This window comes from Etheostoma spectabile, chromosome 16 (assembly GCF_008692095.1).
Source record: "Etheostoma spectabile isolate EspeVRDwgs_2016 chromosome 16, UIUC_Espe_1.0, whole genome shotgun sequence".
In the NCBI taxonomy this organism is placed as follows: Eukaryota; Metazoa; Chordata; class Actinopteri; order Perciformes; family Percidae; genus Etheostoma; species Etheostoma spectabile.
Window position 1 is genome coordinate 17,420,837 of NC_045748.1, and position 26,996 is coordinate 17,447,832.

The following is a 26,996-nucleotide window of genomic DNA, read 5'->3' on the forward strand; positions in this document are numbered from 1 at the left end:
CCAGCACATTTCAAACCAAACTGACGCCCATGGGGGCCTCAATATCATCTCTTGATGTTTAGCTCTCTGCAAAGAAATACAGGACGTCAACAAAGGGTAATGTCATGTTCGGAATAAAAATGTTTTGTAGTCTGCCTAACACGGTTAATAAACCAACACTGTTTTTTATTCATGCAGATAACAAACTGAGCTAAAATGCGCCTGACACAGACTGAATGAATGACTGAGGAAATGAAAGAGCGCTGTATCAGAGGGAGAAGGCAATGAGAAGAAAACCTGCTCCTGACCAAGTTAGGTTTGAAGGATCAGTTACCATTGTAACTGACTCTGAGGTTAATTTACCTCTCTTTCTGAAACGGGCTGGAGTTACCCCTCTCTCTCATGTATGATTAACCTCCCTTTCTGAAACAGAAAACGCAGAGTTTCCCTCATCTCAGGGTTAACAAACTCAAAGTTTTCACTAAACCTGCTTTCTGAAACAGACCCCTGTAGCATTAGATTTTGAGATGGCAGTAGCTCAGTTAGTGGGGAGGTTGGTTGGGAACCGGTGAGTTTCTGGTTCAAGTCCCCATATGGACCAAAGTATGGTGGGGTCACTCTGACATGGTAATTAGCATGTGTGAGAAATTCAGGCCTGTGTGTAATGTGTAAAATAGTAACAACAGAGTGAAAACATTGTAATTTGGGATTAAGGAAGTATACATTTTTATTACATTTAATATGCTGACATACATTTTGTTTAGTCATAATTGCTTAACTAAACAGCCTGTCCCAAAAGTCATAAACAAAAGTAAATTAGGGAACCCAGGTATCCCCAAAAATAAGCTGACAGAAGTTGAAAATGATCTAAATAATTTAGACGGGAATAATCTTGTAATGTAACAATAAAATGTTGTAACTCCCTGATATTAAACCTCACAAACCTGATTGGGAAATACACTAAGTACAAATACAAGGAGAGTGTCCACTAGGGGAATAGTGTGGCAACTGCATAGCAGAGGGGCGCAAAACCACTTTTGGCCAGTCAAGTTTTTCAGTGATAGGGACCAATTTTTGAAATGATTTACCCACTGAAATAAAAACACAAACCACACAAACTAAAAACATTTAATAGAAGGGTGAAATACTGTCAGAAAGAAAACCAAACATGTAACCACTAAATCAGATGTGTTGTTGTAAAGTATTGTCTGTGCTGGATGCCTGGCTGGTTGCCCATGGCTGCCAGGGCTCATCCCGGGGTCTGGGTATGGGAGATGATCCTTTGGCACCCCAGGCCCCTCACTATCACTATCTCACTTGACTGTAATGATTATGTACAGTGGTGTGAAAAAGTGTTTGCCCCCTTCCTCATTTCCTGTTCCTTTGCATGTTTGTCACACTTAAGTGTTTCGGAACATCAAACCAATTTAAACAATAGTCAAGGACAACACAAGTAAACACAAAATGCAATTTGTAAATGAAGGTGTTTATTATTAAAGGTGAAAAAAAATCCAAACCATCATGGCCTTGTGTGAAAAAGTGATTGCCCCCCTTGTTAAAACATACTATAACTGTGGTTGTCCACACCTGAGTTCAATTTCTTAGCCACACCCAGGCCTGATTATTGCCACACCTGTTCACAATAAGGCATCACTTAAATAGGAGCTGCTGACACAGTAAGGTCACCAGAAGATCCTTAAAAGCTACACATCATGCCGAGACCCAAAGAAATTCAGAAACAATTGAGAAAAAAAGTAATTGAGAACTACAGTCGGAAAGGGTTATAAAGCCATTTCCAAAGCTTTGGGAATCCAGCGAACCACAGTGAGAGCCATATCACAAATGGCGAAGACATGGAACAGTGGTGAACCTTCCCAGGAGTGGCCGGCCGCCCAAAAACCCCAAGAGCGCAGCGACGACTCATCCAAGGGTCACAAAAGACCCCACAACAACGTCCAAAGAACTGCAGGCCTCACTTGCAGTTAAGGTCAGCGTTCATGCCTCCACCATCAGGAAAAGACTGGGCAAAAATGGCCTGCATGGCAAAGTTCCAAGGAGAAAACACTGCTGAGCAAAAAGAACATCAAAGCTTGTCTCAATTTCCCACAACAAATCTTGATGATCCAAGACTTTTGGACAACATTCTGTGGACCGATGAGACAAAAGTGGAACTCTTTGGAAGGTGTGTGTCCAAGTATATCTGGCGTAGAAGGAACACTGCATTTCATAAAAAGAACATTATACCACAGCAAAATATGGTGGTGGTAGTGTGATGGTCTGGGCTGTTTTGCTGCTTCAGGACCTTGAAGACTGCCGTGATAAAAGGAACTATGGATTCTGCTGTCTACCAAGGATCCTGAAGGAGAATGTCCGACCATCTGTTCGTGTACTCAAGCTGAAACGAACTTGGGTTCTGCAGCAGGACAATGATCCTAACACACCAGAAAGTCCACCACCGAATGCTGAAGAAAAACAAAATGAAGACTTTGGAATGGCCTAGCCAAAGTCCTGACCTGAATCCTATTGACATGTTGTGGTATGACCTTAAAAAGGCCGTTCATGCCTCGAAAACCCTCTAATGTAACTGATTAGGACAATTCTGCAAAGATGAGTGGGCCAAAATTCCTCCAGGACGTGTAAGACTCATTGCACGTTATCGCAAACGCTTGGTTGCAGTTGTTGCTGCTAAGGGTGGCCCAACCAGTTATTAGGTTTAGGGGGCAATCACTTTTCACACAGGGCCATGATGGTTTGGATTTTTTTCACCTTTATAATAAACACCTTCATTTACAAATTGCATTTTGTGTTTAGTGTTGTCCTTGACTATTGTTTAAATTGGTTTGATGTTCGAAACACTTAAGTGTGACAACATGCCAACGGAACAGGAAATGAGGAAGGGGGCAAACACTTTTTCACACCACTGTATGTAGTAATGTGCGCTGCATTGTCACTGAAAAATCTATTGATAATAATAATAAAAAACTGTCTTTTGTGGTCAATTAGTAGCATTGTCCATGGACCTCAGAATAAACAAAGACTGATGTACTGTATGTTAACAGTTAAACATTTTGTGTGAGCTGGATTCCTGGTTTGCAAGTTGCTTTTTGTTACTCCAATAGACAGTGGAAAACGCCAGCGACATAAGACATTTATGTTGGCAAATTGAAAATGTGCATACAGATTCGTGGATGGAAACAGAATAAACAACAATATCAGACTATATTCTCCTTTGCTTGCAACAGACAATTCCTTTTGTGGGAAATTTGTTGAAAAGAAATGCACCACAAAATGAAAGAGATCAGTAACACAGGGAGGACAAACTGTAAGTAAGACAAAAAACTTTACATAATCAAGGTTAAAATACCAAAGGAGCAATTTGTGGTGTACATAATTTGCATCTTGATTAGAAGATATGAGTATATTCCAAGATACCCATCTATGACCTATTCAAAGAGGAATGAGATACGTGAACAGGATCATTAATCAAACTAAGGCATCAGCCCACAAGTTTCCCATGGAATCCTCCATGAATGTAATTTCTGTCTCAGCTGGTCAGAAGTTCTTTTTTGTTTTGACCTATGATAATGACGCCCACCACTGGGTCAGATAGTGTCAGCAAATGCTGAAACACACTTGCTAGTTGCATCATGCCTCCAAGTTTTATCTAAACTCCAGTTTTGATGAGGCCAATCTTTTCTCCTTCTTTTCAAATCATTGAGAAGAACAATCACATTGCTGTGTTGTAGTATTTTACAGCCATCGAAATGCAATAAAAAGAATGCTGATTATGTATATTGTTGTGGTAACATTTTTGAAATCATGTTCAGCCTCATTAATTATTCGCCTTTTAGACCCACAATGGATTGATTTTGCTACAAGACAATTGGATTATGCTGTCCAAGCTTTTTGCAAGTAATTTTTCAGTAATTTGTGTTTTTGGAGAGTCTCTACATGGTGTCCAGCTAATTTTGAGAAGGCTAGCACAGAGCTGCATACTCTTACCTTCTTTATAAAGAGGTCACATTTTCCCCATTAACATTTAGTTTGAACTTTTTTAACAGTCTCACATAGTAACAACAACATTTCTATTGACACCACTTCAAATTCAGATTAAAATAGTTATTGCATATATAATATGTACCAAAACCCTGCCTATAATAACAGTACTATTCTCTCTGGCCTTTAATTCACACCGTTGGAATGTGTTTATCGTGACATTGAACATCTGAACAGTGCGAATCTGCATGTAACTAAAACAGTTTCAATTTGAAAGACCTATGCATTTCAGAGGAAAAGTTGTGTGCTGCATCTGCAAACACAGAATGATTCATTCGGTTCACAAGGTTCATTGTGGAGTACTTGCAGATGGCCGTAGAAAATAAATGAGATTTTCAAAGTATGTGTAGGTGGAATATATCTGTGTAGCTGTGCTTTGCCATAAACACAATTATATGTCTAACCCCTGACAGCCGGTTGAGAGACAGAGATAGCAATAGTGTTTGCATATATCCTTGTCTACTCTGACATCTAGTGTGTATCATTGATTAAGTGTGTATGTGGTTACAGTAGAACAACCGGTACAATGTAAGGAATTTTTATAAGTACATTTGGAGCAGCAGCAAGACAAAATAAAAAGTTAAATTCAATAATCTTATCTAACAGACAGTTGTAGCAACACACAAGCAGAGACACACTGTGTGTGTTGGCATTGATTGTTGCCCATTAAGCCTGAGGATGCATCGGCTCTGCTGAGGAACTAATTATGGTGGATGCCATCCAAGACGAACCAAAGTACATCTCTGGACTGAAACACAAGTGTTTGTACAGTGATGTCCCTTGATAAAAAAAATACTAAAAACAAAGAACAAATAGTAAAAAATAAATTGCAGTTTTAAAATAAAGGCTGAATCTCATTTCTTGTTCACGCGAGAGTAGGTGCTGTCCCAATGCTTATTTTGACCTAGTGCTAGGGGTAGATGAAGGGGTATATGGCCCTTGGAACCGAGTGAGGACACAAGCTTACTTTAAACCGAGGGTTTATTGCGCAACAATAAACAATGGCTGCCAGATTGACCAGAGAGACCCATAAATGTAAGTATTTTCGTCTTAAATAATTGATTTAAAAATTAGGAGAGTCTTGTTTTGTGCTCTATATAGTCATGCACATATATATTTGCAACCATGTTCTTAATTGAACCATTTTAAAAATTGCTATCTTGCGGTTGTGGCTCAGTGGTAGAGCGGTTGCCTGCCAATTGGAAGGTTGGTGGTTCGATCCCCCGCCTCTGCAGTCATTGTCGAAGTGTCCTTGGGCAAGACACTGAACCCCGAGTTGCCCCCGGTGCTGCGCATCGGAGTGTGAATGTGTGTGAATGTTTATCTGATGAGCAGGTGGCACCTTGTACGGCAGCCTCGGCCACAGTGTATGAATGTGTGTGAATGGTGAATGTTTCCTGTAGATGTAAAAGCGCTTTGAGCAGTTGTTAAGACTGGAAAAGCGCTATATAAATACAGCACATTTGCTATGCTAACGCTAATGGCTAACTGCTAACGTTACTTTACATTGATGATTTGCAGTCCCGCATTTTTCTGCCTTGAATGGACTGTATACATGTCAACAGTTTTGACCATTGGCAGAGACTTTTGTTTGATATCAGTACACAACATTGCTTGCTTTGGAGACATCGCAACGTGCTTTAAATATACCGTCCTGTATCACACAGGGACACAGGAGGACACACAGCAGCTGATCCACTTTTGGGCTGAAAACGAGCAGAAGTTTATTAAATCATGTGTTCACGTTGTACCCATTCATTATTGTATTGGTACTGTATTATTGTAATCATTTGTAATTAATTTCTGTTCATGCGCTTGTATATTGTTGTTGGTTATGATACGGGACACTGATGAAAGAAATTTGAGGAAAGGTTTACTGGCCAACAGCCATCAGACTGATCTGGAATATCAGAATAGCTGTTGTTTATTTGTTTGTGGTCTTGTGTCTTTTTTAGTTTTACACATTTGAGTGCCTTTTTATGTGTGTGACATGTAAGTTATGGTTCTAATAGTGATAATGGTTCTGTAAGATAATATATTTTATGTAATGTTTTTGCCTGTTATGTTTAATTTATTGGGCAATAAAGACAGATGTTAACAAAATGTTTTTCTGAACATCAATGACATTCAAAATGGTGATAACTGAAACAGATATACAACACACCGTGTGTGTACGGTATACACATATGTGTTGCAAACAGACATAAGTACTACACAGATAAGAACATCTGCCTCTGCACCACCAAAGTGAACATAAAATAACTATAAATTATATAAATGCATATGACACTGATGTCAAAACCCCCACTATCAACATAGACACACTTGCAGACGGCATCTTGGAAGTTTGTGATGTAACCAAATGGTGTCCCATTTTATAAGGTTATGTTTTCACCCCTAGCCCTTACCAGTTGGTTTCGAGGGTTAGGGGTAAGGGGTAGGGGTAAGATGGAAAAATAGGATTCAGCTAAAGTCTAATGGCAAGCTCCGTCAAATGTTTTTGTCTTCAACAATAACGACATTGGCAAAAATGGTAGTGGGAAACACCATGATTCAACATTGTTGATTTATAAGTACTAATACATATTACATTTATCCAGTGCAGAAGGTACATTTATTTCTCTTTGTCACAATTAATATGGTCCTTCCGCATTAACCTGTTAACTAGTAGCTTCCTTTCAAGTGGAATGATTTGTATAATTAACGTTTCTAAATGATTTAAAGAGACAACACATTTTTCCTTCTTTGTCTCACAAGTAATAGCAACCAATATTAGGTTTGCCTCATTCAGCAATACCTGCCACAGCTAATGGCTTTAATGCTTCACTGTCTGAGTTCGGAAAATATGACCAGTTTAGGTGACCGTCTGAGATCCACAGGGATTAACCACCTGTGAAGGTGAGACTTTACAGAAAGAGGAAAACATCCAGTCATGAACAGGTGGCTCTTGCTGTCGGCAGTTTCAGCAGGGCAGAAATAAGTGATTTTATCAGCTGGACTGCAGGAAGGAGACTTTTTGTATTGTAGGCATTTAGAGATTCCTTTTCCTACTGATATGGCACAGTACCACAACCTACAGCATCTGCTGCATTAGTTTATCAATGGCCCCTAATAATGACTATGATTATGTCTTGCAGGCATTGTTTAATTTTAGTATAAATGGAGAAAAAAAATCCTTTGTGACAAATGGAAGTTGATGTGTAACAGGGGTCATACATTGATTTTAGTTTTATTTTGATTTCAAAAGTGCAAACTTAAAAATGACTGCTTACATATACGTGTATTTTTACATAAAGATGCATTATTTCTAACAAGGGGAATGAAAGTGAACTGTTCTCTTATGTACCTATAGGAGTTTTCATTTCATGTATGATTCACAATTACTCGTTTGTATGTTTGGACAGCCATTTATTTAAATCAGTTTGCACAGTTTATTCTTCAGTCAGCACATTGCTAACTAACTCGTTACCGCCACTAGCAATCAATGCATTTGAGCAGAATCCCAGTTTTGGGCATTACATAGATTATGTGTTGGAATACATAACACTGTACATACCATGGTGGATTGTAACATAATTAAATCAGTCTGTTGTTGCATTATTCAATATACTAGTCAAATGTGAGCTAAAAACAATCATGTATGGATCTTTGTTTGTTTATGCATGTGTGCGTACACATGTGCGTTAGGTTAATGAGAAATGAGAAAAAATAACCTGAAAAGAGAGTTATCTCTGACTCTCATCTGAATTTATTTAATTGCCTCTGTGGTTATTAAAAATATGTTTTCAGACTGTATGATTTATAGTCAGATGGCGGGGCAGGAAACGGTAAATTCATTGCCGTGTGTTGCACCAGCTAAGGCGCCACCTGCTCGACAGCATGTCCAAGGGGAATCACTGCAATCTATTACAAGCTCTCTCTAGAGCACAGCTTGTTTTGTCGCCTCATGCCCAGTGGGTAATTTGGAACCTAGCCCACTGTTTTCTAAAACATCCAGAACACTTATACAACAAAATATTTCAAAGGCAGAAATTTTATTCAGTCAGTAAAAATATAGGCAGTAGAATGTGCTTTGGTACACTGAATATTCTGACTGTGATACATGTCATGTAAACGGCATATTCCGGTTGGATATTCCGAATAAGGCCTTTATCTGATTAAGACGTGGGATATTCCGGTATTATTTGGGTTTCAGAGGCATTCCTTGGACATGTATGCAGCGCATTCAGTTTATGTCTCAATCAGTTTTTACCGCTGTTTACGCCCAGTTTATGGCCTCTTGGCCGTTTACAGCTTATGTGTTTGTATGATTCAACAAGTCCGCCACCGCTGGTAAACTTTGAAAAAAATCTTATTTTGCAAGGCCACATGTAAACAGGAATATTAGTGGAATATTCACTTTCATTAGCTATGTAAACAGCCAAGTCAGAATATTATCTTTTTTTGGAATATGGTAAAAAAAAACTGAATATTATGTGCATGTAAACGTAGTCAGTAAAATTAGCTTGTGACCAAGGGCAGCGGTCCAATCCCCTGCATTGACAGCATTATTAAACTCAGTCCTCTCATATGTTTTTTTACATTTTATGTTGAATAGTGAATTTAATGCACAAAAATGAGTTGATTTTATCAACCCACCACAAACATCAAATACTCAACTAACTCTGAAGTTGAAGTCAAGGGTCAGAACCGTTTTTCTTTTTTCATTTTAATGCTGAATGTAGTTTTTAAATATATTCATTAATTTATTTTAGTTTGGTATTTTATGGTTTGACATACTCTGTGTGCTCCCACTTAACTGAGTGTACAACCAAGACACCAGTGGTGGCATGTCTCCAATGTCTCTAAGTTTTTACCCCTTTACATGAATAACTGACACAAATGCATCAAAAGAATCAGTTATTTAAAAAACATTTATCTGTTAACTGCATTCAATTCTCAGAAGGCACAATTACCAACTTATCCCACATTTTTCACCCTCATCTGTTTGCATCAACATATTACAAACACAAATCTGTACAAACATTCCCCGTCCCCGCAAGCACAAACAAACACATTTTTTCCAGAAAATGTCTTCAGCTAGTCTCATAATTCTTCTTTCACACAGACCTTTGTGAATATAGAAATACTAAGAATGCAACTCATTGCAAGCAAGTTTATATGCTTTTCTAAGCAATCTGCCTTATTGTTTAAAAAGAAAAAAGAAGAAGTAACTTATTCACTGAATGGAGGAATGTAGTGAAAATAGTAGACCAGCAGGTGTGGATGTTACTTCATAAATGTAAGCCGGAAACATCAAAGCGTGCAAAGAGATAAATCAGCTTTCTCTTCTCTCTGTCCATCTGTATTGTTTGCCCACATGCTGGACACTAACGCTTCTTTCTGAGAGTGATGGATATGTGTCAATGACAGTAGAGAGCTGCAGACACAATGTCAGCTGTTGTGTTGACCGGTCACAGTATTTTCTTTATATGGAGTGATTCAGTACTCCTGATGCTGTTTTCAATGACATTTTACTGGATTAGTATATAAAAAGCCAAACTATCACATTATGTGCCACCATCTCACCATCAAGCAAATTCATCTAAATATATTAAAATTCATCAGACGAGATTGAGTCCAACAGCATTTGTTTTTATTTGTTTCACTTTTATTTGTTTCAATCTGAAACATAACACTCATCCTCACTAAAGTATTGCACCTTTAACTTACTAACAAAAAAAAACATTATTTATCAAGTGCTCATTATCTTTAACTATTGTTATTGTATTTGGCTTTGATATTTGTTTACACATGATATAAGGTAAGTAAGGTGAACTGATCATTTCCACATTTCAATAAGGAGAGTCAAGTGAATGTAAAAATGAGGAATGCTCAATATACCAGATGACATGTGATATTGGAAGCCATAGTGCGTAGTTTCTGTTGCTCCCATAAAGTAATGACAACAACACTGTCGGCTTATCGACATGACGCAAACCTTTCGTTAATCCCACACCACCCCCACCCCTCCTCCACGCAGTTTCTAGTAGCGTTTATCTAGTCAAATCAAGAAGGATAGGGAGGATTTCAAAAATATGGACTCTTTAGAAAAGGGTAATTCTCTTGTAATTTTGATATCCTCTTCAATTAAAGCTGACAGTTGCTGTCAGCGTTTTCACAGCGGTGACCTAAAACGCATCACTCGAGCTGCTTGCAAATGTTGCCGGACTACACCATTTTGTAAACATAGCCATACTGAGAAATACAAAGAGTATTTGGAGCTGATAAGCTTAATTAGCTTTGTATCAACTTATTTGGCAATAGCTTGAAAGTAATTGACGTTCTTTATTATAAAATAGTCACACACAATGGCTTTAAGGTTTGGTAGAAATACTTTGGCACTTAGACTCTACAGTGAAATTAGGGGGCATATAATAGTGGGGGGTCTGGGTATCCTCCCCCTGAAAGATTTTGACCATCAAAGACTTCTGACCCGTGTTTATGCACCAATTTACACTGGAAATACCTTTATTCAGCCTATTAAAACAAATGGACTGTCTCAATACCTTCCACTTCGGTTGACTAAAATGACACGGGTTCTACTTGAAGCTAGATATAAAAAAGGCTAAGCACATAATATGGTTTACATCTGGGGCCAGGGAAGGGCCTATGCCTAAGAAAAAAAAACACAGATGACAATTCTAAATATATTATTATGGAAAGTATGTTGTTACGTTCTATTGTGCATTTTTAAGTGGGTATATGAAAATCCTGGAGCTTTCTTAGTATACTGCTTATACCTGTGTATCACGTAGACCACACCACTGGAACCCACCAGTTCTCACTCCCAACTCGTAAAATACGGACGCTTGAAAAGTTATTCTCATCGTCAGATACGATGCAAAAACCACCCTTCAAGTATGTATGGAATGCACAGTTCCACAGTAAGATGACGTAGTATTATGAGTCCCAACGCTAAAGAAGACTTTTAGCACGCCAAAGGATGAGAGAATCTCGGGGAGAATCATATTAAACAGAGGCAGCAGCAGGATTATAGGCTAACAAGGTAGGTGTGTCGCTGGGCCATTGGGTAGATGAGATCAGCTGATGAGAGCAGATGATAAGATAATTGACAGCCCCGGACAGGACAGCAAAGAATAATGAAGGAGCATGTGTGTGAGTATCAAATGTAGATGTGTGAGGAATAAAGAAGGCCTAAGCATGCAAAAGTAGAGTCTTCCTCACTGAATTAATGCGATAGCTTCACTAGACAGGGTTGAAACTGGTGGCTATCATTCAGAGAGAGGGGGGAGGTTATATGTACACAATGTACTGTATATGCCCAAGTAAGGGTCCAGTGGTTTTGGCACTTCGGTTAACAGAAAGTTCCCTTTAAGCCTACAGAGGGAATGTGCCTGCATTTGTCGATCCTGTCACATTTTACTGCCCCACTCTACCTTGCCCTCCTTAAACACAGACAACAATGTTCTACCACAACCGGCTATGAAAGCTGTACCTTGGATGCGTAGTGTAACTTTAGTGCTAGTGTCAGTATAAGTACTGGCTGCTCAGCTGCTAATGTAAAGGACCATGCAGCTTCAACTGTGATGTGATGATGGGGCAGAAAGGGTGCTGAACATTAATCCAAGATTAGGGCTTATTTGGGAGCACTTTTGCTGATTTGCAAATGTCTCATGTGTCTCACTCTCATCTGTGGTAGCTGCACTAGACTCAGCATATTAGAGCTGCAACCTGGTTCTGCCCTTATTGGGAGTTTCATGCTCCACATCCATTTGTTGTGATAGAAGCTAATATAAACCCAGTCTCAAGTATTGTTAATATCTCTGCTGATGTGTGATGATAACAACACCTAGGTAATTATTTGTTCAGTTGTACTGCTAAAAACATTATGCCCACTTCTGTGTTAAGTTTGAATGGACTACAGAGGGCAAAGCTACGGAGCCCCGGAGGTGACATGATGGGGGGAAAAAATGTCCTGAGGACAAACACTTTTGCGAGATCTTGACTTTGTTTTGCGAGATCTCAAGCTCTATTTGCAAGATCTTGACTTTGACATGGAGGGGCAAAAAAACAAAGGAAAAAATAAATATATTTTTTTTTCCTTCCATGAAAGTCAAGATCTCGAGTTCAGTATTTGTCCCCAGTAAGTTTTTTTTTCTTCTTCCATGTCACCTACGGGGCTCCGTACAAAGCAGCATAGTCATCTAAAAAGCAGAAGAAAAATAATAATAATAATCTGTATTTGAGAAATAAAAACCTTGAAAGATTTTACAAAGAACATACCAAGGCGGATTTTCTTGTTTGCAAAATTCCAACTAAAGTGCCTGTGCCCTTGTTGACAAGAAGTTTACAGAAAATGGGTTTTCTTTGGTAAAGTTACTAATGCTCTCACAGCAGAAGAGTAGTCGTCTCCTCTAGGACTTCTGGGTACAAGAGATGCACTCTTTTCCCCTCAGCCAGCTGGACAGCTCTTACAGCAAAAAAAACAACATAACAATCAGGTACAAGTCTTGTTTTCTCTTTTTTTTATCAAACTGATCGCAGAGATCTTTGGATATTGCTAGGAGATTTGCAAAACAGACACAGTAAGCTTACTGAAATGTCACCATTTTAAATATGAATTACTCTACTACATATACTATGCATACACTACATATCTCTAATTACGATCATAAGTGCCACTTAGTTGAGTTTAAAAGTAATGCAATTTTAATTTAGATAATATATGATGTAGTCACTTCCACTCTATAAGAACCATTTTAGTCTGGAGCCTACAATTTGACATACAGTATTTCAGCTATTCCCTTTCGGTTAGCCTAATAATAAAGTACCCTTCACAGAAATTACATTTTGTCACAGCTTCAAATGTGAAACATTTATTTTTAGGCTAAGTGAGCCTAAGTGGCTTACCTTTTTTCCTTATGTTCTGCGAACACCCCCTCTACACCCACACCCACACACACACACACACACACACACACACACACACACACACACAAAAGAGTCAAATACAGATTAATTAATAAATATGAATATGAGTGCAGATGTATCCATACAGGGTTAATGTATGGTTTAATGGATAAGAGAATAATGTGAATCAATCAATCATGAGCATTGCACTCACCAGATTTCAAAGATGGCTCCATCAACATCATCAAAAAAAACAAATAAAGGAATATTTTGTTGATTAATATTGGACGGATTGCCATGAAATTTAGTGCACACATTTATGTCCCCCTCAGGATGAATTGTAATAATGTTGGTCAAGATTTTAGTTTTTACAATACTAAGGCCTACAATGAAAAGTTACTAAACTAAAACTACATACATATTAGAATAAAACTATATATTAAAGTACCAAAAGTAAAATTACTCATAAAGAATGGCCCATTTCAGAAAAATATATAATATATTATTGGATTATAATTTTTGATACATGACTGTGAAAGCATCCCTAATGTTGCAGCTAGTGTAGCTAGTACTACTTTTCTGCAGAGTAGCTTAAGTCATAATAATACATCTTTATTGATTTGGTGATTATATTTTGTATTAATAATAAAATCTGCAAACTAAGTAGTAACTTAAGTTGTCAAAATAAATCTTGTGGATTGAAAAGTAAAACGTTTTTTAGAAGTTTTAAGTAGGATATAATGGAAGTAAATTATTTCAAAATTGGACCTAAAAACATTTGAGTAAATGTCCTTACTTACATTTCCTCTCTGCGAATTTGGCTGTGGTTATCATATTTTAAAATGTGGAAAAAAGATTGAATTACAGTGGACTATTACTTCAAGAATATTATCAGCATTGTCTGTATTTAAACTACTGAAATTGCTTATATTACCTCACATCTGCCATGTCTCAAATCCTACTCTACCGTATATATACATATAAATGCCAGTATGTTTAACATTAGTAGGATATCAGGACTCTTGTTCTGCAGTTTGAAATCTCCAGAGTCTTCTTTTACTTGATCAGAATTTGCAATATGCCGAGAGTGTGCACGTCTACTTTTCATAAGTTAAAATAGAGTTGAATTATTCAACTGAACTGAATTCAAATTACCAAGGAGTATAGTCTCATACCAGCAACTTGGTAGAATTTCCTCACCATCATGTTCTATAACCATGAAACAAGACAGGGTAACCACAAGGGATTTTTTTTTATTTAAAAGGGTTTGCCTCACTAACAACCTTCCCCAATGCTGTGCATTACACTTAATTAACTTGCCTCCAATTCCTATTACCTTAAGACTACTGTACCAACATATCTCCTGTTAGAAAGACTAACTGTGAAGAGTGGGACATACCGGTAATTTACACATGTCCTGGAGCTTGTCTTCGAAGAATAGTAGTTGTCATCTGACACATGACTTATTCTTATCAAGGTAGCTTACTTCCTTCATTCTTTTGATGTGTCATACTCACTTTAATTGATTCCACTCACTTCTGTCATGCTTTTGCCTGCAATTTGCACTGCAATATGCCACCCTGAACTTTTTGAACCCATAGCATAATGGAAAAGCTGTAGCGCCTATGAAGCATGAATTATCACCTGGTCTTGCACATAGTGCTGCTGGCACAAGACATGAGACACGCAGCATGTCCTCCGCAGTAAGAATTACATTTCTGATGAAGTTAGAGAGAGGAGCTATTGTTGCTTGACTGTGTAAGCTCCAGACGCTTTTAGAAGTAACTCATTAGATCATTTCTCCTGCATGTCTTATGGGTGTTTCTCCAATTCTCTCTGTTTTTCACCATGACAATGTAAAGCTGAAATATAATCAAAGCTTATTTGCGGAATGAAAATAGTAATAATAATAAAAATGTGTTGGTGCATGACTTCAGCTCCAATTATTGGACTTAGTAGAAATGCCAATACAGCACTGGACATTTTAGCTTATTTAAGCAGTTTTAAATATAAGAGAATACGGCCGTTGCTCATGTCAAAGGCGGTTGCTAATTAGTATGTTTTGTATTCCTCTTTTAAAAAGTGGCATATGCACTAAAATGGAAGCAATAAGGTGTGTTTTCTGTCTAATGCCATTCATCAGCCTTTAAGGCTTCGGCGTTTTGTTCATGCTGATGCTGCCTTTCACTAATACAAAACTTCTTGATGGCAAAAAAAATTGTTTGCTGCCATGAAAAAGTCTTTGAAATGCATAGCGCTTATATAAATAAATTTGGTTGTGTTTATTCTGTCAGTCTCCTGATTACTTGGATTCAGTGGTGTTTTCAAGATGAAACAAGTCACAAATTTGGCTTGACAAGCAAGGAGGTATTATGTATGAGGAGAAAATATGTTCATATTATGTTTTCTTTTCCTCTTTACATAAGTGAGGGCACACTCCACAGACGTATTTGGGGGGTATTAGACAACTAACGCAATGCAACAAGCAATCCACCATTCCATTGATGCAGATTTTCTACCCGTCAATTATAACAGTGGATTTTTTTTAAACTCGTGTTATCTTTGATATTTTTATTTTTAATTTAGCAAGCTGATGTGTTCAATATGAATATACAGTAATCTCTGTGATGTAGACGGCTATATCAAACTGCAGCACCTTCTTCCACCAGTGTCATTTTGACTGTTGATCAAAAATGTAAAAACCTACACTGGCATCTATTTAGATTTCTAAAGGACTTTTTGATATACTGATCTGAAAGAGACAAAGAGTTGGAATAGAAAATATGTATGACCCCTTAAAACAATTCCCTCATAAAGTGCTCACAGAAAAAACAAAAAATAATACACATAAACACAACAGCAATGTGCACACACAGACAAGCACAGCTTAAACTAATGCAAATTGTAACCCAGAAACAAGTACAGCCTAGAGGAAAGAAGCGACGAAAGATAAAACAAAGTGACTGTGTTCTTTGCACTAATAGTGTACACTGTAACCCAAAATGTTTTTCAAAGTCAGCTCGGGGCTAAAAAGTCATTTGTTTAATGGTTTCTGCCCAGCAGGAAGCCAACAGTCTATTTTTAAAAAGTGATACTGATAGGAGGGCCACACCTTCCGAACACCCAGAGTGTTGCACCGTAATGTATCCCCAAATAGCCTCAGAAAAAGTGTATTTGCTCAATTTCAATGCACACCCCTTTGATGAGGACATTAAAACGGGATGACTTTCTAAGACTAGGTGGTGACTACAATGAAAGAGGGCAAGAGAGAGGCTAGCGAAAGAGAACAGAGAACAGAAGGTAAAGACTGGAAGAAAGAGGCTGAAAGAAAGAGACACCCTAACCCACTGTATATCAGCTTGGTTCAAAGGCATCTGCACCTTTTTTTTTCTTTCATCTCTTTGTCTATGCACTAATATTGCTGCTCTCCTTGGTCCTGGAGCCTTGTCACTGTGACTTTATCAGTGTGGTGCAGTAGGGGTCCCATCAGCAGAGATGTGACTGAGAGGATCGAAGTAGACCTCTGCTACCACCTAGAGGCCCCTACGATAGTGGCGTTGCATCAAATTTCAGCTGTCAGATAGGACAATCACCATAAAGTCACTCTGTAGATTTAGACATTTGGTCATTGATTTATAACAAGGCCACGTTGGACAGAAATTACTATTAAATATGTTTTTGTATATTTTTTATATTTAAATATTTGTTATATTTATATATTGATCTTAACCTCTGTACTTTTTTTTTTAGCACATTTGAAAAACAAACTTGTTTGTACCGGGATTTGTGTTTTTCTACCCTGTCCATCAAAGCCACCTGGGTGAGACAGAAAGTGTGGAGGCTCCAGATTGATAAGGTTTTGGTTTCAAAGCTTTCAGCCAGGAGAGAATTTCTAACACCACCTCTACATTTAAACCTCCATCACCTTCACTTATTAAAAATATCCAGAGACACGATTGCCCCCCTTAAATTTGCATTACAGCCCTAGATAGGCAAGTAGCCTATATGATATCAGTACTTCACAGGGCTAGGGGGTGGATCTGTTTCGTCTTTGATTTTACCAGTGCTTTAAAACCAACAAGGTTCTGCTGCTTTGGATAGACGCTTAAAGCAATGCGGCTTGGTTTTCTTGAGTTAAAGACTACCTCAGTTTGTGTGATAGCGGGGCATGTTCAGAGTAACATGGGGACAAGCCACGAGATCTGTACCGTCACCTTACATACCTCAGACTCCAGGTCAGTACATATCCATACATTTTCTGATGACTCGTCTAGAATACATAATTGAGGGCACAGTTGTAGTAGATAGCACACAAGTAAAGTAAACAACGTAAAGTGCTAAAGGAAAGTTGTGGGGTTGAGTGTAGTAGACGCGCCCTGGAGGCAGGACAGAGTAGGGACTAAAATCAATTCCATCGTGGATATCACCTCTCTCTCCCTCTATAATGAGCTGATGCTGCTTTGAGCAACTTGAGCCTCACCTCTTCAAAAGGTGTTAAATGGAGTGTTTCAGTCACTCTTTTGTGCTGACAGCCATCAGAGTGTACAGTGCTTCCTTCCAAAATTGTCCTAGCCTCTGCAATTTAGGATGCTGGCGAAACAGGACACCTGAAGTCTCACACTACTTTTTCTGCTTTGGGCTAATCCATGCAATACTTACACACATGGTTCAGGCATGTTTATGTACACCCTAGTTATGAGTTCAAACAGATATTTATGCACAGGCCCACTGTCATTTTATACACAAATAATGCATAATATAAAATAATCCTAAGGGCACAACTAGCAGTGTCCACATCCAAACAAGCAGCTTCAAGTATGCCATTTACATCTAAGCGTACTTTTTTTTCTGTCTGTCACACACCTAGACACTTTCTGTAACCTGTTATTTTCACCTTTTACAATACAATATAATGCAAATACACAAAAGTGCCTAACTATAAATCCAAACACAATTCATCAATAAGATACGTATGAATTCTGACAGACCCTTGCAACATTCATTTTCAGTTCTTATTACGTTTTTGCTTGACTGTGTCTAAATTGTTTCCAGAAGAGCCGAGGCTTTTCTGACAAGAATCTTGTAAGCATCCTGCTTGACATTCAAATAGTGGGTAAGTCTTCTGCATGAGGGCTCGCTGTACACAGTTTGCATTTGATAACATTTACAAAACTACCTTTGTAACTGTTTAACAAGGTCAAACAGCCTGTTGTCTTGTAGCTCAGACAACAACACATTTTAAGGGGAGCTTAAAATATGAACACATTTGTGTTCTTTCCTTGGCAAACAGAGGCTTAGGTTTAATTGAAGATGTCAACACAACTCATGCTAGATAAACCTTTAAAATAATTACAAAGAGCTTCCGAGCCTTTAAGCCCTTTTAGATTCAAAGACAGGGAATCAGGGCTGACCACTGGAATCAGGGAATTAGAGACTCTCAATTCACAGGACTGCCAACAAACGTAGCATAAGCTTTGTACTTATGCTACGTTTGTTGGCAGCCCTGTGAATTGAAGTGAAGCAAAGTCTGTCCTTTTGAAACATGTTTATTGGGTGAAAAATCTTGTACTTGATTATTCTGACTTTATTGAATTACGTGGTCATGTAGAGTATACTTATAGGCTGATTTACTAGTCTACACACTTTTTTTCGGGCAGCTGGGAGACGTGGCTCCCATGGCTCAAATAATGTTACAGAATAGTGTATAATCTTTGGAACAGCTGTGGCTGGAGATAAAACCTTAATCAGGTAAAGGGCGCTCGGCAATATAATAACCTGAAGCCAGAGAGTCACCAAAGATGCACTGATAGACACAAAAGAGCACTACTTGATAATCTTAGTTGAGGAGAGTACTTACCTTACTATCATGGCCCACTCAGAACTGGATAGACATGATTGGAGGACTTAATGAAAAACCCATTTATGTTACTAAGTGCTCAAAGATAGTTGGAAAAGATAGAAAAATAGGGGGAGAAACAGTAAGGATGAATACCTCTTAATGACACAATTTTGAATCATGACATGGACTTTCAAGAGATGGCTTAAACTGACACATGTACTCGCAGTCAAATGTAGCATGTTCCACTGAATTTCGTGACAATGGGAATTATACGAACCATAGCAACATGTTCTTTATGGTTATAACTACAATATTGAAGAAACCATGATATTGTGGGTGCCACTGTGTGTTTTCTTTTGTAAACCAACAAAAGTTATGTTTAAAGGAAATGTTACTCACTAAAACGGATGTGTATCCTTAAGGTCTAACAAAACCATCTAGCCTACATTGAATTCCTAATAAAACATTTGTGAAGGAGATGTTTTAATGTATTTTATATTTTTTAGTCCTGTGTGGTTTTCATACAGATTTTCTATCTTGCAGTCAACCGCCAACAGTCTATTTGCAGAATAGCATGTCACCATTAGCTGTAGAGGTTAAATGTCCCATGACTTGGTGCTCATTGGATGCTTTTACATAGGCCTTAGTGGTTCCCCTAATACCATATGAAAGCTATGATGTCTCTGCAGTAAAGACTAAGCCTTTGTACATGGGGTTCATGCTCAACCAGGTGATCTACTAGTGGGCCCCAGTAACATTCTTTTAAGTAAATGTACTGTATATCCCCGCAGCTCCTGTAATGATTCATAAAATTGTGATCAACAAAGTTATAGATCTGTCAATCTAACCACTTGGATATCGGTTAAGACGGGAAGAAAGGTTAGAAAAAGTTATTGGTTGGAGTAGTATTTACATTTCTTCGTGCAGCGTGAGGGTCACCATTAAAGTTGACTGTTTTTACCGATCCTCCATGTCAGTTCAGCTTGTTTAATCAAGTTAGTAAGTAGTTTGGATAATCTTTTACATTGCCTGGTTAAAATTAGAATCTTGCAGCATTGTTTTAATAGGCTTTCTGAAGTCTGAAAGAAACACTAGAAACAGTGCAGATTCAAAACAAGTATCACCAGGATAAAATCTCTCACCCTCTTCTCAGCCTCAGTCCACATGACTTCCTCCAGGCCATTTCTCAATGAACTCCTTGATTTTTTCTTACTTTCGCACCCTGCTTCCAATTCTGTGATCAGCTCCAAGTATATAATCCTGTCAGTAGCCATTGTTTCTATCCAGATCCTCAGTATTACCTAGCTGTCTAAGGGAGATTTTGCTTGCCACTGTCACACAAATTCTTGCTCTTGGGAGAATTACTGGAATTGTTGGCTCTTTATAAATTATAGAGTGGGGTCTAGACCTACTCTATCACTAAAGAGTCTTAGATAGCTCTAGTTATAATTTTTTACTATAAATAAAATTGAAGTAATTTTCTTACGGTCAAATTCTGCCAAACTATTCCTGTCCCAATTACCTTGTACTTGTTTAGACCTTCTGCCTGTCCCTGTCTTGCCCCAGTGGACTCGTTTGTCTGAGGCCTGCTTATGAATGTATACACAACTGGCCCAATGTGACTGGAAAGCAAATCCATCCCCAGTCTCAATACTGTAAAGAGAATACTTGAGACATAATTTCCTAATCTCCTTTTTGTAACATCAGGTTTTGATTCATTTTGGATTTCCTTTTCCTTTCCTTAGATTCCTCTACAATAAATGAGATCAACAAGCAGTCAGAAGTTCATTTTATTGCACAGCTTATTTAATCTTTACGCTTCGAAAAGACGCAAGGCTGTTGATGAAAAGAATCCCTGATTGAAACTGTCATTTCTTTGCCACAAGAGAAATACTGTATACACTTTTCATTTCATTCATTTGAAAAAAAGTCTGTCTGTGCTGTATGGCGAACATATTCACTGTAATCTTCAGAAGTGCGTACAGAAATATATACGTATCTCTAGATATACTGTACATTAGAATATATTCTTTTAATGATGAGATGAAATGATGATACATCTTTTAATTTTAGTTCATTTAATACCTGTGGCCATTATGCACCTGCAGGAATATTATGTGCATTGCCTTTGAAGCTTCTAATTTCAGGCGTGCACTGCATGTAATTATGCACAAACAGTGTGTGTAACTTGATTAATTAATTAATTGGTTAACTGAGTTGATTAGGTAACGTTTTTCTACGAGTCCAACTAAATGCACCCCATTACACATTTTCTTCAGGGCTTCTTCTCAGATATGTAAAGCTGATCAGAGAACACAGATGCAGAGAGACAGAGCTCCTTAATATATATATATATATATATATATATAAAGATTTTATGTTGAGCATGAAGAATAGAAAAAAACCCATCAAATGCTCAAATTTGCACATACTGATAATTTAGATGAAGTAGATACAATATAGAATAACGCTTCCACGGCAAATGTACAATTCTGATAATGAATTTACAGCATGATACATAGATTTATGCAAACCAACTGGGATTAGTTTACACATGAGGACTCAGTAGTTTAACTGAGAAGACTCAGCTCTTTTCTGTGCAACTGATGGGTCTGCCTGTTTTTGTTATGAATTGTAGCTAAAAAACATACACTATGTTCTTAAAAATATTTTTCAAAAAATGGAGTTAAAAGTTTGGACTCACTTTCCCATTCAAGTGAACGAGAAAGCATGTCCAAACGTTTAACTGGTACTGTAAAGCTTAAGTTAATTTGCAAAACTATACTACTATTTCTAATCTGATTATTTGTATCCGCTTTTGACTTCTGTAGAGAGAGCTTCATGAGACTCAGTAAAACAACTGAGCAAAACTCTGTGACTGCAGATTGGGTGAAATGAGTGTTTTCATTTATTTGCCAATAATTACAAGAATGAAGCTCCATAAACTGAAACAGAGGTGGTTCCTTCAGGGCTCTGCCAGCATGCTCTGATGATATTAGGTCCAGCTTTTTGCCAAGGATCAAACGATAACCCACCAGTTCATCAAATACTCCGAGCTGGACATTCATAAAACATGCTCTCCCCAGCTAGCTCTTGGCATAGACTCAGATGTAATAAATCACATACTGTATATTTTATAACCTTACTGGTCCAGGGTTGTACTGAGGGTTGTATTAAGACAGTTGCCTTAGATACTGAAGATAGGACTTACAGCATCTTTAATCATGCATTTACAGTAATTCTGCATTACTGACCATTAGCACACTGCCCTTATAATGGGAATTTTACATCCAATTAAGCTTTCAAACCTTCAAAAAAAAAAATCGAAATATACACTTGCATGCATTGCTTTGACTTCATATCTTTAAAATGTGCACATTTTCAAATCATTTTCCAAAAGAATATAAAAGTTTATTGCCCACACACACACACACACACACACACACACACACACACACACACACACACACACACACACACAAACACACACGACTTCTACAAATGAACAATTTACCCTTTAACAGCCTTCTTGTTATAGCCAGTAAACTGCCCCTTTGTTATTGCCTCCATGTATTTCCAATTATTTTATATGTGAAAGAGGGCAAAGGGACAACTGGAATGGAGACGAGAGAGAGAGAAAGAGTCTGGCAAGCCAAGACGCTTTGTAATGCCATGGGCAGGTTATAAGGAAGATAAATAGCGTGACACCTTAATGGAGCCATACAGTTATCCTTTATGAATAAAGTGAAATTGCTTCATAAAAGGTACCGTCCATGATTGATGATAGAACTGAACCACTTGTATCGATCCTGGACGTAAAAGAACTCTCCAGTATTTACAGCTGTTAATGTTAGAACAAATGGCATAGTAAAAGTTGGACCTACTGTGAGTCCAAAAAAATGCTTCAGGCTTGGGAATTACACTGAGCCTCTGGTGGCCATTGCTATTCCTGTGTTCTTAGAGTCTTTAGCTTAGGAGACAATGATGGCCGTACAGAAATGCCAAGTACATCTTAAGACAGAATGCAGAAGATATGCTGACTAAATGTATTTAATTTACCAGTTCAGTTGGCCAAGATGGATGACAATGACAATAACATAACTTCAAAGGCTGAGTTCATGTTTTAGTGTTATGCACTTTTTAGTCATTCCGCCAGATGTCACTCTTTTCGGCCGTATGTCCGTTTCCTTCCACTTTCTTTGTGTTGGAATTTGAAACTCTGGCCATTTGAGGACTATGGTTAACTGCTCCTCAGATTTTGATTGTTGATCAATTGATTGTAATTTTGAGAAAAAAGCTCTAACTCAATTAGACAACAGTGCCCCTATAGACATTTTTGAAATGGTAGTGTAGAAATCAATAATCGCAACTAAAAACAGCTGGTTAAAAGTAAACAACATAAACAGCAGGTATAATGTTAAGTTAGAAGAATGAGAGCTGAAGAGGCCTGCATTAAGAAAAGCCTGAGGCAATGAGAAGGACAAATCAAAAGTGTTTACTTGCACCAGCTTCCATCTTAATGGAACTCAAAATATGCAGACTTCACCTGCATGCATTTTCAACGTCTCTGCACTCACAAGATTCCTGTTTCTCAGGTTTTACATTTTAATTTTTGCTGTTTGGAAATTATCTTATGGAGCCCCGGAGGTGAATGGAGGAAAAAATAAAATATGTACTGGGAACAAACACTTTTGTGAGATCTTGACTTTGTTTTGCGAGATCTTAAGTTTTATTTCCGATATCTCAAGTTTAATTTGCAAGATCTCATAAATCCAACAAACATTAACGCTAAACTTAGCTAGTAGCGTTAGCTAGTAGTGCTGGGCCGTAGTCTATACCGGTTCACACCAAATACCAGTGTATATTTTCGTTATATGAATTTTTTATATACTGCCACACCAGTGTATTTGATTACACAGCGCTCAGAACGCAACGCAAGACTGTTTTACACCGACCCTTTCCAATGTTGCGCTTCTAAACACGCATGGTCACGCCTCCAGTCGCAGGGTAAACAGTTGTGCTGCGGTGTTACATTACGGTGAAGATGGATAGGATAGACATTGAAAGTTACGAAATCTAAGCTGCAGAACTACTAGAACATGATGACACAGAAGAACTTGTGCCAAAAAGAGGAGCCGTGTCTGTTGTTTAGAGGTTTAGAACGCAATGACAATCCACCTACGGTCCCACCAAAGACCACAGAGAAAGATGGGTTCAGAACAATGATTAAAACACTGGATTTAAGATGTCTTGCCTTGCCGAAATACTTCCACCAAACCACTAATGATGTTCAAACAACACCAAAGCAAGCTGACAGCAGAGCTGCGCCCGCTTTATTACAACAAACTAACGTTATCTGTGGTCAAGGTCGTGTTTAAACAGCAACCTTACACCTACTTTGTTTTAAAAAGGAAGTAAAGTTGTGTAAAGTTAAAGTTGTGGTTTTTTTAAATAATTTGTATTTTGCACAATAAGAAATAGTTTAGATTGTGTAAATTAATTCTGCTTCACATAACATGATATAATGTTGTGAAGCCTTGCAAACCCTTTAGTAATCAAAACTTTTAGTAAACATGGTGACATTTCTTTTTATAATCTGACCGTACTAAATACTGACAGTAAAATAAGCTATTATAAACCTATATAAAGACCCAGTCAAGTAAATTAAAGAAAATACTGTGATATACAGTGAAACTGACAGAATCTTTAAAAATACTGTGGTATAAGTTTTTGGTCATACCACCCAGCACTATCAGCTAGTATCTAGCTAGTACCACAACATAATTATTACATCACCTTGGTTGTTTAAATACATCCATACTAATTAATACATGCCAAAGTGAAGTGTTACATGTCGTATGTTATATGTCAATGACTGCAGGCTAACCTTTAGAACTATACTTGTAAGAGACACTATCGCTACTAGCTCGCGTTACTAGCTGAGGTTGTTTGTTGGATTTGCAAGATCTTGCATATGTAACTTGAGATATCGCAAATAAAATTTAATATCTTGCAAATCAAAGTTGCGACCTTGCAAATGAAACTCGAGATATCGCAAATGAAACTCAAGATCTTGCACAACTAAGTCAAGATGTCACAAAAGTGTCTCCAGTACATGCTTTTTTTTCTTCTTTTTTTCCCCCTACATTTCACCTCCGGGGCTTCATATTTTCTCACATGTGTGTTGACACAAAATAGGATCTCACAGTTGATGGTATTTGTTATTTATCTGTTAACTATCCCATTATTTACTCTAATCAGAGATCATAGTTAATTTTGCAAACTTTAACAACATTTCTGTTCCTCCTATTGGTGGGATTCATCAGAGGCCCCACAATACGATATTATCACAATAGACCACAATAATATTTGTGTTATGATAATGATAAGATTGCGATTTTAAATGCATTGCAATTTTTTTCCAACTTCAAATTATGTCCCCAAAAGAAAATGTAACATCTAAAAAAGAAAAATGTCTCTGTTGTTCATCTCCCTTAAATGTCCCATCTAGTGAACTGAAAAAGCAATTGATTTTATTATTCTGTTGCAAAAAGTAAAATTTTCATGTGCAATTTATATAATAAAAAATGAATACTTGCAGTCCGTGTTAGAGGTTGACAATTTTTGAAACCGGAGTTAATCTTACTGTTGGGAACGTGATAAGGACAGATAGAGCATTGAAATCAACGGGAGCGAGCGAGAATGAGTCTGAAGATTTAAAGATTTGCGGGGCATTTCGTTTTAGGGAAAACAAAATATTTATGGTTTTGAAACTACACAGTGTCGTTAATGAGTCATAGAGACAAGGTGAAGTTAGGCTATAATAGGCCAATGTGTGTGGTTAACTCAGCTGCAAAATGCAGTAATAGATCGATCGTTGGTTCGTCTGAATTCCTGTCAGGTTTAGGCCTCCTCGGCCAAACTGAAACTCATGAATTGTTGCTACGCCACCTGGGGAAACTAAGTGCCGTGATATCCGACTGTTTAAAAGTGCAAAGGTTAATACTAGTTAAGTAGTAGTCAGATGAGTTGAGTCCATTCATGACGAGGATGGAATAAGATGTGGAAAAGTTAAACAAACAACAAAAATGCAGGATACAATTTTAAAAATCAGCAACAGAGCAGAAAATGGATAGAAGGTAAGATACCAATCCAGTCTCTCTCCAGACTCAAATACGTTGGAATAAAAAAAAATGCTACGATGCGACAGAGTCTGATAACATAGGGAACAAAACGGGAGCGGGGTGGGATTCAGGAGTCTTTCTCTCGGGATCTTGCAGAACAGGATTTTTTTGGGGGGTGGGGCGGGAGTCACGTGATTGGGACATGCGGTGAGTATTTTTGTGGGCTCGGGATGGGATGGAAGTGACAATTGATTCCTGTGTCACCTTCTAGTCTGTGTATCGATACAGTATTGCCACAATAAATATTGCAATTCTGTGCTGCACCAATTTCCCCCCACCCCTAGTTTCTCCACACATCTACCAAATTGCCTTCACAAGTTACCTTGCCCCTTACTATTAATATTATTTTTATGATTGGAAACGCTGTTGAAGCTGTGATAATTCACAATGCTGTTTACCACTTTCACAGTATGAGAGCTCATTGACTGTAATAAAAATAATAATAATGAAAACACATAACTGAAAAGATGCTCAAAGCTTGGGTTTTTCATTTATAACTTTCTGCCATTTTCATCAGTTACTGGAGCCAGAAAAACCCAATTTAGGCAACAATGTGGGGCCTTTGGTAAAGTAAAGTTTCACATGCAATTAGCAACCACACCATAAACACCTGTCTTTAAGCCAGCTTCTGATGGCAGGTGCAGAAACTGCAGTATAAATCATTTCCACAGTACAGGCACCAACCACTCCACAACCAACCCCAACTGTCATTTTTTGTTGTGTGTTACTCTGTTTTGAGTCGTGTAGGTTGAATATGAGACTAAATGTCTCATTAAGATACTCTGTTTTTGCAAAGTGTCACTGCCTCTTGTGATGATGACCAATGAGAGGCGATGTGGCTCAGATCAATGGGCTGTTGGATGGCCTGTTGAACCTGAATCAATAGCTGCTGGCTGAGTGAGGACTTGTTCTCTGATTTGGTGTTTCTCAGTGTCAGACACTTGCTCATAAGCTGCAGTCACTCTTTCAGCTATCCACCCCCGCACCACACGCACACACGCACGCACGCACGCACACACACATAC